General features: G+C 41.0%; 1 long non-coding RNA gene across 1 annotated transcript; it reads right to left on the bottom strand.

The window, feature by feature from the left end:
- Positions 1-998: 998 nt before the first annotated feature.
- On the bottom strand, positions 999-13,765 carry LOC144222137 (uncharacterized). Its single transcript, XR_013332308.1, has 3 exons — positions 13,575-13,765; positions 2,087-2,141; positions 999-1,149 (listed from the first exon to the last, which is right to left on the bottom strand). It is a non-coding gene; the product is annotated as an uncharacterized LOC144222137 (long non-coding RNA).
- Positions 13,766-14,671: the final 906 nt, after the last annotated feature.

Raw genomic sequence — 14,671 nt, 5'->3', positions numbered from 1 at the left:
TGGGAATCTCATCACTGAACTTGATGCCCTCATGACTGATTCTGTTACTTGTGGCTGAAGTTCAGTTTGGCACGTGCCCTGCTGAGTCACTAATTGCAGAAATACCTTCAACCGTGTTCTCAGTTTCCACTTGGATACGAGTGGTGCGCTCTGTCCCTCTTTTGCCTTCGCTGATGTTTTGCTTTAAGCTTTGTGTGCCATGCTCTGATTTCCTGCTGAACCCTGCTCCTGTCCTGCTGCTTGATCGACTGCTCTCAGTCCTATTTTTGACAATGGATATCGTTTTTACTTTTCCTAGTTTTAAGAAAAAGAGAACACGGTAATTGTCACTGCCAGAAAACCCCATGGTGACAGGTGCCTTCTGACTCGAGAAAACACAATAATATTTAGGGGAAAACGTGTTACATTGACTTGGGTGAATCTATCTGTGCCTTCAAAACAAGTAATGGGTACCTATTTCCGTACATGGAAAGAGCAAATTGTTGAGATAATTATTACTGGAGAGTCAACTGTGAATTCTTTCTTTTAGAGCCCCTTTTCTTTACCTCGCTATTTGTAATATCACTTAAAAACATCTGATGAGTGTGGCGCCTGGGTGGCTCAGTCGGTTAAGCATTCGACGCTTGATTTCAGCCCAGGTCATGATCTCACGGTTCGTGAGTTTGAGCCCTGCATCAGGCTCTGTGCTGACAGTGCAGGGCCTGCTTGGGATTCTCTCTCTCCCTTCTCTCTCTCTGCCCCTCCCCCGCTTACTTTCTCTCTCAAAATAAATGAATAAAAACATTTAAAAAACCATCTGATGAGTGACTCTTCTTTGTCACACATTGTTCTGTGCAAAAAGATAAAAGTTATTTAATTGACCCTCCCCCTAGTTTCTCAACCAAGGGTGATTTCTGCCCCAGGGAAATGTATTTATATATTTATATTCACATCTACATACATTTGACAGATGTAGCGTGGGGGTGGGGAGAGAACTCCAGAAGATACTGGAAGTAGAGCTTTGACTTCATTAAAACCAAAGAGCTGGGGATATTCAGGAAAGGAGCCATATCAGCAGCTGGTGGGCAGGAGTCAGTACAGCCATCACCAAGGAGACAGAGGACAGAGTGGCTGGCGTGCAGTATTCCTTCAGGTTAGGGGGTGGTTGCCCTTTATAGGGGAGAAGTCACTGTCACTATAATTCCACTTTACCCTAGAGGCTGGCATAGCAGTAGCCCTACTTACAATTCTATGCTTTTCGCCAACACTTTTTTTTTTTCCGCCAACCCTTTCCCTGTATTTCTAAACAAAACAAATTTGGATTTCCAAGTGGCACTTGTAGTGTGGACCTTGTTATTTCTTTTTTATGGCAGTAACGGCCTCGTTGTTGTGCAGTATTGACTCCTATGGCAATTTTGTCAAGGTTACTGAATCTCTCCCTGTAAAATACGCATCTGCACATTCACACAGAACTTTCCTTGAGGTTTCAGGGAGTTCATGGATACGACCTTCCCACCCCTCAAGCTCATCCATGGAGGCAGAGAGTTCATGGATCTTAGATTTAGAGCACTCGCTTTATAGAAACTAAAAGAAAGGCACACAGAAGGCTAAAGACTGAAATCTCAGCCCAGGAGTTAAAATGGAATGGAGCCTGGAAACGGAAAGAAGTGATAGCGAGAGGCAGTAAGAGAGTCCTCAGATTTAATCCCTCTGCGGAATCATAAAATTCATCCCATACTGCCTTGTTTTTTTTCTGATTATGAACATTTTGAATTTTAAAACTACTAACCTACAGGGGCGCCTGGGTGGCTTAGTTGGTTGAGCGTCCGACTTTCGCTTAGGTCATGATCTCGCGGTTCGTGGGTTCGAGCCCCGCGTCGGGTTCTGTGCCGATTGCCAGCTCAGAGCCTGGAGCCTATTTCTGAGTCTGTATCTCCCTCTCTCTCTGACCCTCTCCTGCTCACGCTGTCTCTCTCTCTCTCTTCTAGAAATTATATATATATATATATATATAAAAGAAAACTACTAAACTACAGTGGGCCGAGACTGGAACCTCCCGACTAAGTGACCTTTGACTCGTCATAAGGGTACTCAGGATGAAGTCTACCTGCCGTGTCACCCGGGCTTCAGCTTCCGTATGGCTTCAGCTTCAGATACAGATGCTGAAATGGAAACGAGAAATAGAAAATATGGTGTGGAAATAGCATGAGCTTCTCCCAAAGGGAGTATGCTGGGTTTTTTTGCCCAGCTTGTGTTAACTTTGGTGTTTTCGTTGATTTACTTTATGAGCACAGGCAAATGACTTCACTTCAGATCTGTTGTCTTTCCCACAAAATGGGAAAACCTTCCCTTTACATCACCCAGTGGCTGGCACCGTGTGCTTGTGTTTGATTCTCCAGAGTTTGAAGGCTCTACGATTTCTGGCATGACTGTGGGCAAAATACCACTTGTACATATTTGACATAATTCACTCTGAGGCAGATTTTATATGCAAACACCAAAATGACACACCATCAAGTTTGAACTTGTAGAGTGTTTGTCTCTTTCTACCTTAGTTAGGCTAAAGAAAAGCCATGGTGACAGTTCGAAAAGCAGATACATGTTTCTAGAGGCAGGCAAAATGCAGAGGTATCACACGTTGTGTGACATGCCGTAAACACTTATTGATTAACTGTGAGGTCGCAGCCACTGGTCTACGTCACAAAACAAGTCCTTGGGTCCAGGCCCCCATCTGAGTTTGTGTCATTCATTCACTCAGGCTCTGAGCTTATGTTGCTGAATTAAAATAAAACCAAGCCAAAGGAGACAAAGCAAAGCAAAAGGTCGCTGCCACAGGCGATCTTACAACTTTGCCCAAAACAGGTGATCAGGAAGAAAGCTGGGGCGCCTGGCTGGCTCAGTCAGTTTAGCTGCTGACTCTTGATTTTGGCTCAGGTCATGATCTCATGGTTCCTGAGGTCCTGAGCTCGAGCCCCGTATCAGGCTGTGCAGATATCTATCTGCACACTCTATCTATTTATCTGCACGGTCACAGTGCAGATACTCTGTCTCTCTCTCTCTGCTTCTCCCCCACCACATGAGCAAGTGCACGCCTTCTCAAAAATAAATAAATGTTAAAAAAAGAAGAGCACTTGCAAACTAAAAGAAATGCAAGATGCCTCCAGCAGTATCATGTTCATGACTTTACTGAACGTTCTCTCATTTGTCGTATGAAAATGCAATGGGATTTGAAGAGGTGATAACAGGCGCCAGAATCCAAGAATACCAAGAAAAAACATTTGTTTTTGCATTCGGGTTTCTTGATGCCATGACTCGGATTGGATAGGAATGATAGGAATGGCTAGCTGCCGCTTTGGGACCTGGCTGCAATACGGGTGGGGGGTTTGTGTGCAGGGACCGGCCTGCACTGGTGGTCAGAGGGAGGAACACGAGAACAAGATGGAGGGATGCGATGGAAGATTTTAATATTTCAGGGGAGACATTGCAAGTGAGCCAATCAGGGGAGAGTACAGAGAATGGAAAGATTTCAGGAAAAGGCATTTTTGTGAAGTGATGTGAGGAAAATGGGGTAGTTGATTATTGTGCAATTTGAAGACCAGGAAAGTTAGCAGTTACTCTGCTTTCCAGTTTTGGTTTCTGGAAACATGGCGGCACTCCTTTCCTCTGCAGGAAAATGGGAGCATGGAAACAAAGAGTGGCAAGGAAGGGAAGGTGTTCCTCTTCATTGAGCACTGCTCAGTCAATTGTCGTGATTCTAAGTTTCACATGTCAAAGGCTCATTTGCTCATTTCAAAACTTGTTCTTTCATAGAGGGCATTAGGGGCTTGTGGGTAGAAAAGAACTTTGATGTTTCGCTGCATAACTTATAAATCTCCTAAATTCCTAAATTCCTCATAATATTGATCTCTCAGGTGATTGTGAGAATTAAGGGAAAGAGTATGACACCTGAGATGGACTTCATCCGTGTATTATATAGTTAAAACCCTTGCTGCCATTCTGGCGTTATATGTAAAGTTGTGTGTGTGTCTGTGTGTCTGTGTGCGCATGTACATACGTTTCATGGCTTTAAACGCCCTAACAGAGGATTTTTTTGTCCGTGTGTGCCAAGAAAGTGCATGGCACATAATAGATGCTCAATAAATGATTGCTGATTAAACAATTGTTGTTTTATTAACAAAACCTTTAATTGTTAATTAACAAATCCTTTAATTCATAATGTCCGGAATTAATACAAAGAAGAAAGAAAAAGCAAAACCAAACTCCATTAGAATTGTCAGTGAGAAAGACCAATATAAACCCATCACCACCCAGAGCAGCTGAATCTTAATATTTGGCTGAAGCTAAAACAGGGTCGCTAACAGATTAGTTCTGAAAAACAGAGTCTCTTCCTATACATGTTGTCCAAATGTTACACAGATTGTAAGAGTTTCGGCATCTCTCAGATAGAGAATAGAAGATGAGCAGAAATACATGTATGTGCGCACAGCACATAAGGGGGATTTGATGCATAGGAAAAACTGCCACTGCCCATGGGTGTGGGGGTCGCATGGGGTGAAGAGATCAGTTACAGCCTGTTCCTCCATTCTGTCTTGGACAAAGCACGCACTTGGCAAGCAGAGCAAGAATTTCTCGGAAATGTGTTCTACTTAGGAGATTGGAGGTGTCTGGCATCTTTTCAAAAGCTAAGCAGAAGCCCACCCACCTCCTCCTGACCCCTACCTCTACCATCTACACACACTGCCGATGGGAGCACCCAAAGGATCTTAACACTGTCTCTGTGTCCTGTGAAAACACCTATGATCTGAACTTCTTGGGAAGAAGGAAGAAAGAACTGTGCAGGGTAGAGAAAGTACTCTCAGGGTAAGTATCATGGGAGCTAAGCTTTTGAATTGAGGAGAATGACACAAAAGTCCTGCAGATCATAAAGGCAGAAGACAAGTTTCTCTTGTCCTTCTTGTTCATCTTTCTGTTCCTAAACCTCAGGTTGCGTCAGACACACGGTGCTCAGAATTTTGTGGGTGAATACATTTCGCCCAATGGTCCCAACCCCTTTGAGTGAGGATAGGCGTGGGGGTGCATCACTTTCATGTTTCTCCTAGAAGCAAATGATGAAAAGCACTGTCACATGCCCTAGAGCCTTCCAAAGAGACAAGCTACGTATGAATGTTAGAATTTAAACCTAACATTAATGTTTACAATGGAAAAAATGAATTTTCTGTATGTTCTCTTTGGGAGACAAACTTCCCACCCGTTTTTAATGTGAAGACAAAATGGGTTCGGTTTTTACTTCCAGAAAGGAAAAGGTTAAATTTTGCCCCCAGCTGAACTTTTCCTGTGTTAGCTTTCTTTTGAATCTCAACTCTAATAAGAGTTACCTGCCTATGACCAGCTGGGGACTTGTCCAGGTCTTCAGTTCAATGACTCATACAAACTCATGGTGAGAAGAGGATTTGGAGCTGTTTTGTATTCAGCCCCCTCTCTTTGCAAAGCATGGTTGGCAGATAAAACAGAGTATTTAGAAAAAAGGACAGTGGAAACTTCTGGCCCCGTTCTCTTCTTCCAGAGAGAATAGAATGAAAAATACTCCATGCCTGTTTATTTAAAGCATATTTTCAGAGTGCTTACAGAGGAGGTCAAAACACGAAAGCTATTTTATTTTTTTCATTTTTATTTTTGTTCTTTAATCTATCTGCGGACAAAGAGCAGAGCATAGGATAAGATAGCAAGAGTTTCCAAATTTGCAGTCTAGATGAATCAAGATTTAAACAAAAGAGGGCGATTAATACACTTGTTAGGGCACAGATTTTCCATTCTCTACCCCCATTCTCACCTGTTTCTTATAAAGGTAGTAAAACATGATTAAACTTCAATCTCATTATCATCATTAAAGTTCAAAGTAACTGCAGACAGAAATTTGGGAACATGAGAGTCTGGATCTTTGTATCATCCCTTTCTTCTTTCACGTATGTGCCACGTAGCCAAAAAAATCAACTTTTAACCTCAAGTGTCAGTTTATGTTTTTATTTTTTTTAATGTTTATTTTTGAGAGAGAGATACACACAGCGCAAACAGGGGAAAGGTAGAGACAGAAAGAGACACATACACAGAATCTGAAGCAGGTTCCAGGTTCTGAGCTATCAGCACAGAGCCTGACGTGGGGCTTGAACTCATGAACCGTGAGATCATGACCTGAGCCGAAGTAGGATACTTAACAGACTAAGCCACCCAAGTGCACCTCAAGTTTCAATTTAAATTTTAGGTCTGTGTGTGTACCAAATAGCTTCGGAAAAAAATATATATACATATAGATCTATCTATCAAATATATACATATATATCTTTTTTTCTTCTGAGTTACCAGGAACTAACAAATGAGTGTATGATGACAGTGGTTTGGGGTGTTTTATATTCTTATAAGTTGTCTTTCTTGTTTCCAACATAATCTGCTTTTATATTTAGATATTCATATCTATTTCTGTATTCTCCACTTTATTGTAGCATTATCATCCATGTATGTGAAGGGCAACATTATGGTGATTTCTTAATGTCTTAACAAATACTAAAAATTANTTGACCTGTCAAAAGCCTTTGGATCGAAGAGACTCTTAATACAGAGAACAAAGTGAGCGTTGCTGGGGGGGTTGTGGGTGGGGGGATGGCTAAATGGATAAGGGGCATAAGGAGGACACTTGGGATGCGGACTGGGTGTTAGATGTAGGGGATGAATCACTGGAATCTACTCCTGATATCATTATTGCACTATATGCTAACTAACTGGAATGTAAATTATAAATAAATAAATAAATAATAATAAATAGATAACATAAATAAAATGCCCCACAAGGCACCTGGGTGGCTCAGTCAGTTGAGAGTCCAACTTGGGCTCAGGTCATGATCTCACAGTTCATGGGTTCGAGCCCCACGTCGGGCTCTGTGCTGACAGCCAGCTCAGAGCCTGGATCCTGTTTCAGATTCTGGGTCTCCCTGTTTCTCTGATCCTCTTCTGCTCATGCTGTCTCTCTCTCCTCAGAAATAAATTTTTAAAAAATTAAAAAAAATAAAAAAATAAAATGCCCTACAAAACACCCCCCCCCCAAAGCCTTTCCATCAAGCCAGTCATAGTGTGATGTCATATCCATGCAGCTTTGATCCTGATAGAAGCTTCAAGTTTAACATAGCTGTCAGCACAGAGGAATTCAGTGGATAGGTCTTGGGGCTGTAGAAATATATATATTGTAGGTCTCCTTCTAGTCCTTTAGTCTAAATTAAAGGTCCTGAAGGGGCAGGGAGATTTCAGATTCAAATTTAGCAAGACCCAATATTGAATAGTAGGGCCTTTTAAGCCCACAGCTTCAATGTCTTCAATTCCAGAATGGGAAATGGTTGTATAAGGAAGCATAAGCCTAAGCGTGTGGACTGGCCACGTATGGAAGGTATGTGTGTCTGCTGAGGGTTGGAGGAAGTAGAGCAGGGGTGTGGAGTGGAGAAGACGGTGGCAGGTAAAGGATTAGTATATGCTTAGGGCAGCAAGATTCATTATACTCTGCTGCTGCATGTTAGTGTGTGTAAGCCCATTGGAATGTAAGCTGCCATGGTGGGGCCTGGCTTCGTATCTGTGCTGGGTAAAGCCTGCAAGTTCCATAAAGTGAATGCCAGCAGATGAGAGAAGCTGGAGAAATTAGGCACTAACGAGTCCATCTTCGAAGCAATCCAGGTTAGAACACGTGACCCAGGTGTGTGTGTCTGGATCATAGGAAAATGCCCTTCTTCCACTCATCTCTGGTTTTAATATTCTTCAACCCACTCCACACAATCAACTCATACATAAATTTATAGGTATTGTTGCTGTTTCAAGTGTGATGGAATAGAAAACTTGATAGTATGTGAAACAGAGAGATCTACATTTGGCTCTATGTGTTTTTGTTACAGTGTAAACAGCATACCAGTTTCATGGAAATAGAAACTAAAAATCATGAAACAGCATGAGTGCCAGCTGGTAGAGGTGTTTATCCTTACTACATCAGCCTGTGGCCCATGAATCATGAAGACTCTTCTTATTTTGGAGGGGAGATGCTGATATTTGGACCTTTTGATCCTACGCACCACACCCAGGACACTGCTATGAAAGCAGGTCTCTGCTTTATGGCAGAGATTTCCGATCGTCACCAATTCCATTGTCTCTTCTTGGCCAGGTATAAAAAGCACATGGTGCAGCTTCCCTTGAGGTTACGTTGGTGCTGTGTGATGGAGTATGGCCCTGGGAAGTGGGCGGAAGTGAGGTAATTTCCATCTCTGCTGCTTGGACCCCATGGGAGGAGACCTTCCTGACTTTCTCCCACGTGAGGAGGTGAAGAGATGAAAGCAGGCTCCACTACATTCCTCTGCCTGGAATACAATTGTTCAGACTGCATCTACCTGCTTTGCCAGGGGCGCCTGGGTGGCTCTTTCATCTAAGTGTCCACCTTCGGTTCAGGTCATAATCTCACAGCTCGTGGGTTCAAGCCCCACATCCGGCTTTGTGCTGACAGCTCGGAGCCTGGAACCTGCTTCAGATTCTGTGTCTCCCTCTCTCTCTCTACCTCTGTCCTGCTTGCACTCAAAAATAAAGAAGCATTAAAAAGAAAGAAAGCAAGCAAGCAAGCAAGCAAGCAAGCAAGCAAGCAAGCAAGCATTGGGTGTTGTATGTAAGCGATAAATCATGGGACTCTACCCCCTGAGCCAAGAGCACACTATCTACACTGTATCTTAGCCAACTTGACAATAAATTATACAGACTCCTGTGAAAAGTTGCTGAGATTTTGGGGCCTGTTAGCTTATTGTAGAGCTTAGCTTACCCTTGCTTGTTGGGGAGGGGGGGCATTTGACATTTACTGAGATACATCCTAAAGAAAAATCAACCAAGGAAGGGGAAGTTGCACATTCTTCTTTTGGATGAACTGGAAAACAAGATCTGAATCTTAAAACCAAACTCAAATACCCTCATGTTGCTGAGTGAATAATTTAGTGCTGTACTACAAATTACCCCAGACTTGGTGGCTAAAAACAGTAAGCTTTTGCTGTTTCCAGTATCTGGGGTTCAGGAATCTGGGAGTGGCTCAGCGGGGTAATTGTAGCTCAGGATCTCAAATGAGATTACAATCAAACGTCAGTCAGAGCTCTAGCTATCTGAACACCTCCCTGAGGCAGGAGGACCCAGTTGCAAAAAAGGCTCACTCGCATGGCTGTTGGCTGGAGGTCTGTTTCTCACTCATGGACATTTACAACATGGCTGCAAACGTCCCCCAGAGCAAGGGATCCCAGAGAGAAAGGCAGAAGCCACAGTGTCTTTTAGATTTACCCTTTGGAAGTGATTTACCACACATACTGCAATTCTGACTCTACCTTTCCTGGATTTGGTTATGTTTCCTAGGTTAAGGGCACAGTCCCCTACAAGGCTGCCCTGAACTTCAGACACCAGCTTCAAGCTCTGGGTTCTCAGACCACCTACACTTCTGACCCACTGACTACCAGTTGTGGTTTGTACTATCCCCTCAGGTTCAGTATTTAGGATGACTCAGAACTCAGGAAGGTACTATATTTACCATTGTTCTAAAGATATAAATCAGAACCAGCCAAACAAAGAGTTGAAAGGCAAGGTCTAGAAAGATCTGGAGCACAAAATGCCCACATCTGCAGGATACACGGTGCTGACCATATTGCTGTGTATCACCCCCCCAGGGAGCTCACCCGGCTTCTGGGATGTCAAGGGTTTTTGTTAAGGTTTTGTTCCATAAGTCTTATTGATTGAATCATCGACCACAGGATTAAGTTCAATGTCAGCTTTCTGTTTCCTTGCAGGAATTCTGACTGAGATCATGTGGCTCTAAAGTACCACTGCTCTAGTCCCAAGGTTGGATTTTCTGGTGTGGCTGGCCCTCATTGTGAAGCCTTCTAGGGATCTTTCAAGTCAGCTCATTAGCATAAACTCAGGTGTGGTCTGAGGAGCGCACTATGAAGGACAGACACGAGCCCTAACTTTTTTCAGGAACCAGGGATGAGGCCAGGAAAATTCTTTATTATACAATAGCATGCTTCTGCCATATTCTATTTCCATACAGACCATCCCTGATATAATTTGGGAGGGGGCCAGACAATGGCACAAACATTAAAGGTCAGGGATTATGAGGTGCCATCTCAAAAGGCTGCCCACTCCACCTGATACAAATACAATCAAAATATTCATATATTATACTTGTATTTCTTACAAAATATTAGTGGAATTACTAAAGTACTTTTACATAGTAGGCAATCAACAAATATTTTTGGATGTGAATTGAAATGTAACAAGTAAAAATGTAACTCTTTTCTTTTGGAAATATGAATTATGGCTAATTTAAAAGGATATTCATTGCACTTAGTTCACAGATAACAGTATTTAAGAAAGGGCTAATGGAAATATGAATTTGTATGGACTAAGTACATGCTTTTAATAATATTACATTGAATATAAATTAAGAAAAGAAGTTTTTGTAAGAAAGCTTTGTAATCTGTTCTTAGATAAATGAGGGATGACCAAAGGTCAAATAAAAAAAACCGAGATCTTTTATTTGGCACCCATTTTAGATCAATAGGTCTGAGTCAAGGGAAATTCTTCTCCTTTGTGCGATCAATTTTCTTTCCTTTCTAATATGACATATAAATTAATTTTAAACATAATCTTTCCTCTTAATTACAAAGTAAAAGGATTTAAGGAAAGTGTAAGGACAACCAGAATTAATCTTTAACTAAAGTTAAAATATCAGTTATATGGCTCAATAATTCATGAACACAGTTTATTTAAATGAATATGTTATCTCTATGCCTTTAATCATAAATTGAAACCAAATGACTTTGGATGGTATCCCACTTAGAAAATGTAACTAGGTATATTCTATTTGAAGACTGAGTTATAGATTTAATTTATTTTATTCCCAAATCATATATGTTTTGGTTCTCTGAACTGAATCTTTTCCTCATTGAAGCTTAATGGTAGAAACCTTTAATTCTGTTGACTCTTCTTTTGATGAATGACCTTTGACAATGGCCTAAAGGACCAGAAGGCAGTGTGCTCTTTTATAAGAATTATTTCTTATCTTTATTTTTATTGATGATTAGCAGAACTATTATAAAGTCAGAAGAACCCATCGTTACCTTTTTTCCTTTGTGCCATACGACAAAATACACAGTGCAATAGAAATCTCTCAAGAGATAGAAATTCAGGATTTAGAGTTACCTTTTTAGGGAGTTATTTAAAAACATAAACTAGCTTATTTTTAAATCCTCTTGGATTAAATCTCAGCGATTGTCTGGCAGCATTGATGAAACATGGATAGAGGACATTAGGGGACCAGTTGGGCTTATAAGAATTATTTTATTTTTATCCCTGAGAAGACAAGGATCAAGGGTATTTGAAAATAAATCAAGCAGACTGTGGAAGAACGAGACAATTATGACTTGATGACAAAAGAGGCAATTGCCTGGATATTCAGATAACAGATTATGAGTTCCCGTGAGAACAGGATTCATGTATCAAAGCTTCTCAATTTAACGGTAGGCTTTGAGCTGTTTGGATTTAGTAGATTCTGAGATACATCTCTCCAAGATTGCATTGCTAGAAAGATAAAGAAATTCTAGTCTCCAAGAATTAAAAAAATCTCTAGAAAATCTCTTTCATCAGTTTTCATTCTGATGAAATCTAAGAGTCTGCCCAAAAGTTAGATCAGTCCACAGTGCATGATATCATAAATTGTAGTCGCATTGATAGGAAGTAGAGTTGGGCCCAAAAGCTACTTTAAAAGACACCTATCTCCGGGCGAGATATTTTCAGATTAGTAGATTCAATGATAGTATCTGGGCCAAGACTCAGACCATTTAAAAAATTACTAGGAGCAGCAGCAGCTATTTTTTGATCACTTACTTTATATAAAGTTCTAGGCTCCACTTAATGAAGAAATAGAGAGACAAAGAAGGCTCCATTTTACTGTTAAGGCATTTAAACAGACTGTAGAAGGACAATTCATGAGTACAAACAATTAAAAATGAAGTGAATGATACTGGAGATTTCCCTGAGCTATGTGAAATTAATGTTTCAGTAAGTCTATAGGGCACAGGGATCTTTGAAGTAAGAGAAGAGAGTTCCCTGAATAAAGAGGGGAGAAGGATGGCCTTACACCAGTTCCAATGTAACAGCAGCAATCGGAAGTTGAGTAGAGCCGGGAGCCTGGAAAAGTAGGTTTGGGGGCAGACTGTTGAAGATCATAAGTGGAAAGTGAAGGAATTTAGTCTTTTTACTTTAGATAATAGGAAATTCTCAAAGATGAGTGTTTCAGAAGGATTCATAAGTTGACAATGTTCAGCACGAGCTGTAGAGAGAGAAATGGATGTGCAGAGAGCAAGAAACTACTGGAGTAATTTGAGATCAGAAGGCTGTGACTTTTACAATGGCAATCATAAAATGAATTGTATGAAATGATTGATATTTGACCATTTTTGACCGACAGAAATTTCATATGGTTCAATAAAGAATCAATAAAATTCAACATTTAAATGAAATTTGTGTAGGTGACTTGGAGAAAGATACTAACTACCACAAACCCAAACAAATACATATATTTGTATATATATATTCAAATGTTATGTTGGTGAGCTCAGGTTGAAAAACCCAATTTTAACATATTATAGTTACCGTGACAAGGGAGAAATGTCCATTGTTGGTTGAGGATGCAGAACTGTAAGTAAGGGCAAAGTCAAGGATGACCATTTAGATTTGAAAACTCAGGGGCGCCTGGGTGGCTTAGTCGGTTAAGCGTCCGACTTTCACTTAGGTCATGATCTCGCGGTTCGTGGGTTCGAGCCCCGCGTCGGGCTCTGTGCTGACTGCCAGCTCAGAGCCTGGAGCCTGTTTCAGAGTCTGTCACTCCCTCTCTCTCTGACCCTCCCCTGCTCACGCTGTCTGTCTCTCTCTCTCTCCTAGAAATAAATAAAAATAAAAAATAAAAAAAAAACATAAAAAAAAAAATTTAAAAAGAAAACTCACCTTACAGGTAGGAGACCAGGAAAATGCGTGGGATCTCTGAAGAAGGAAGTTTGGGTGATAAAAGAGTAAGAACAAAGACCCATATTTATAAGCGAGGGGCAAATGGAGAAGGAGAGGTCAGAATTAGAAGGGGGAAATGGAGTGTTTTAATGAGACCCTCCATAATGTGGAGTGAGTACCAGGTATCGGTTTGGAACTTAGAAGGTGATTCATAATTTTGGAGGAAGCCAACCCAGTAGCGCAACAGGGATGAAGCCAGACCAGTGAGGAAAAAAGAAGGCCATGGATAAAGGTGGCTGTTGCCTTCTATGAAAAAGAGGGTAGTACCAGCCTATATGTTTTCTTTGTTAATAGAGGCAAAATTCAGCTATGCTCTATGACTTCAGCCCCTAAAGAAAGATAAGCAGTGATCTCATAGTTTTGTACATGTTTGGGCTTCTCTATGGCACTCAACATCATTTCCCTTAGAGCACTCCAGAACATAAATAGATGAAACCGTCTTAAAGATCCAGTTTACAGTTAAGAATAAGAGCTGTGTTTACCATATTGGTGTCGACTGAGTTGGGGTGGATTCCCACCCAACCTCAGCTGCCGGGCCTGAAGCATTCACGTCCAGGTGCAGGAGCCAGTGCAGGAAGTTTGAATGGAGTGAGACTGTCAAGGTGCGCAGATTGGGAGTCAAGGTAAACCTGACAGAAGCTGGCACACAGGTCTGTGGCCTGGAAGGAGCTCCTTCCTGGTTCCCCGCTGTTGTTTAGTCCAAACAGCAGCGCTTCCGTCAAACGCCACCCATGGCAACCATTGTGACTCAACAAGTGGACTTATTAATTCCAATTTATATTATTTCTTTGAAGACATTCTCATAGTTTTGCTTCCAGGGTTATACTTCCATTTCGATCTTATAATATTTTTGTTGTTTGAGTTGCTGAAAACTGTTTCGAGAAGATTATAGGAGAAACTATGTGGAAATCACAAGCAAAGCTCATGCAGTCTGGAGAATATGAAGATAATAAGGAAATTAACTAGGTCACGTGCACACTGCCATATTCAACCACACACTGAATCCTGATTTCAATCGCTGAAATATTCTTAGGGGCTGCGATGCTAAAGAAAACTTTCATACATGGTTTTTTCCTAACACTGGTGTGATTGTGTTTGTAACTTCAGTATTAACTAAACTTTTCATTTAGACTCAAATTAAACTTTAGTATTACATAAACATATAGCATTAATAGACATTTTCTTATAATCATCCCAGTAAAATAGGGTTCTACAGAGTTTTGCTTTTTTAACATAGATACCCATTGTGAGGCTTAGGAATTAGAAGGGTCTACTCTCTGCCTCCTAAGTCAGACCTGACCCCTACTATCAGGGAGAGGTCTTAGTATAGCTTGGACCAGAACAGGCAGGAATGGATGGGAGACAGAAGGGCATTCTGTGAAGTGCCTATAGTGATGGCGTTTTCTAAAATAGGCTTCTTCAATTTTCTTAACTTATTTGACGGATGTTGAAAGTGAGGCACAAAAGAGATAGATATAACATTTTCTATTTTCTTAACGTAAAATAAAAGAGGTAAGAATGGGATATGGCATTTTACCATGAGTAACACCATTAGAGTTTACTATTATGAAGCGAAATA

Source organism: Crocuta crocuta, unplaced genomic scaffold (assembly GCF_008692635.1).
Source record: "Crocuta crocuta isolate KB4526 unplaced genomic scaffold, BGI_CrCroc_1.0 scaffold190, whole genome shotgun sequence".
NCBI classification, from domain to species: Eukaryota; Metazoa; Chordata; class Mammalia; order Carnivora; family Hyaenidae; genus Crocuta; species Crocuta crocuta.
The sequence above is the reverse complement of the archived record's forward strand: the minus strand, read 5'-3'. Positions and strand labels throughout refer to the sequence as shown.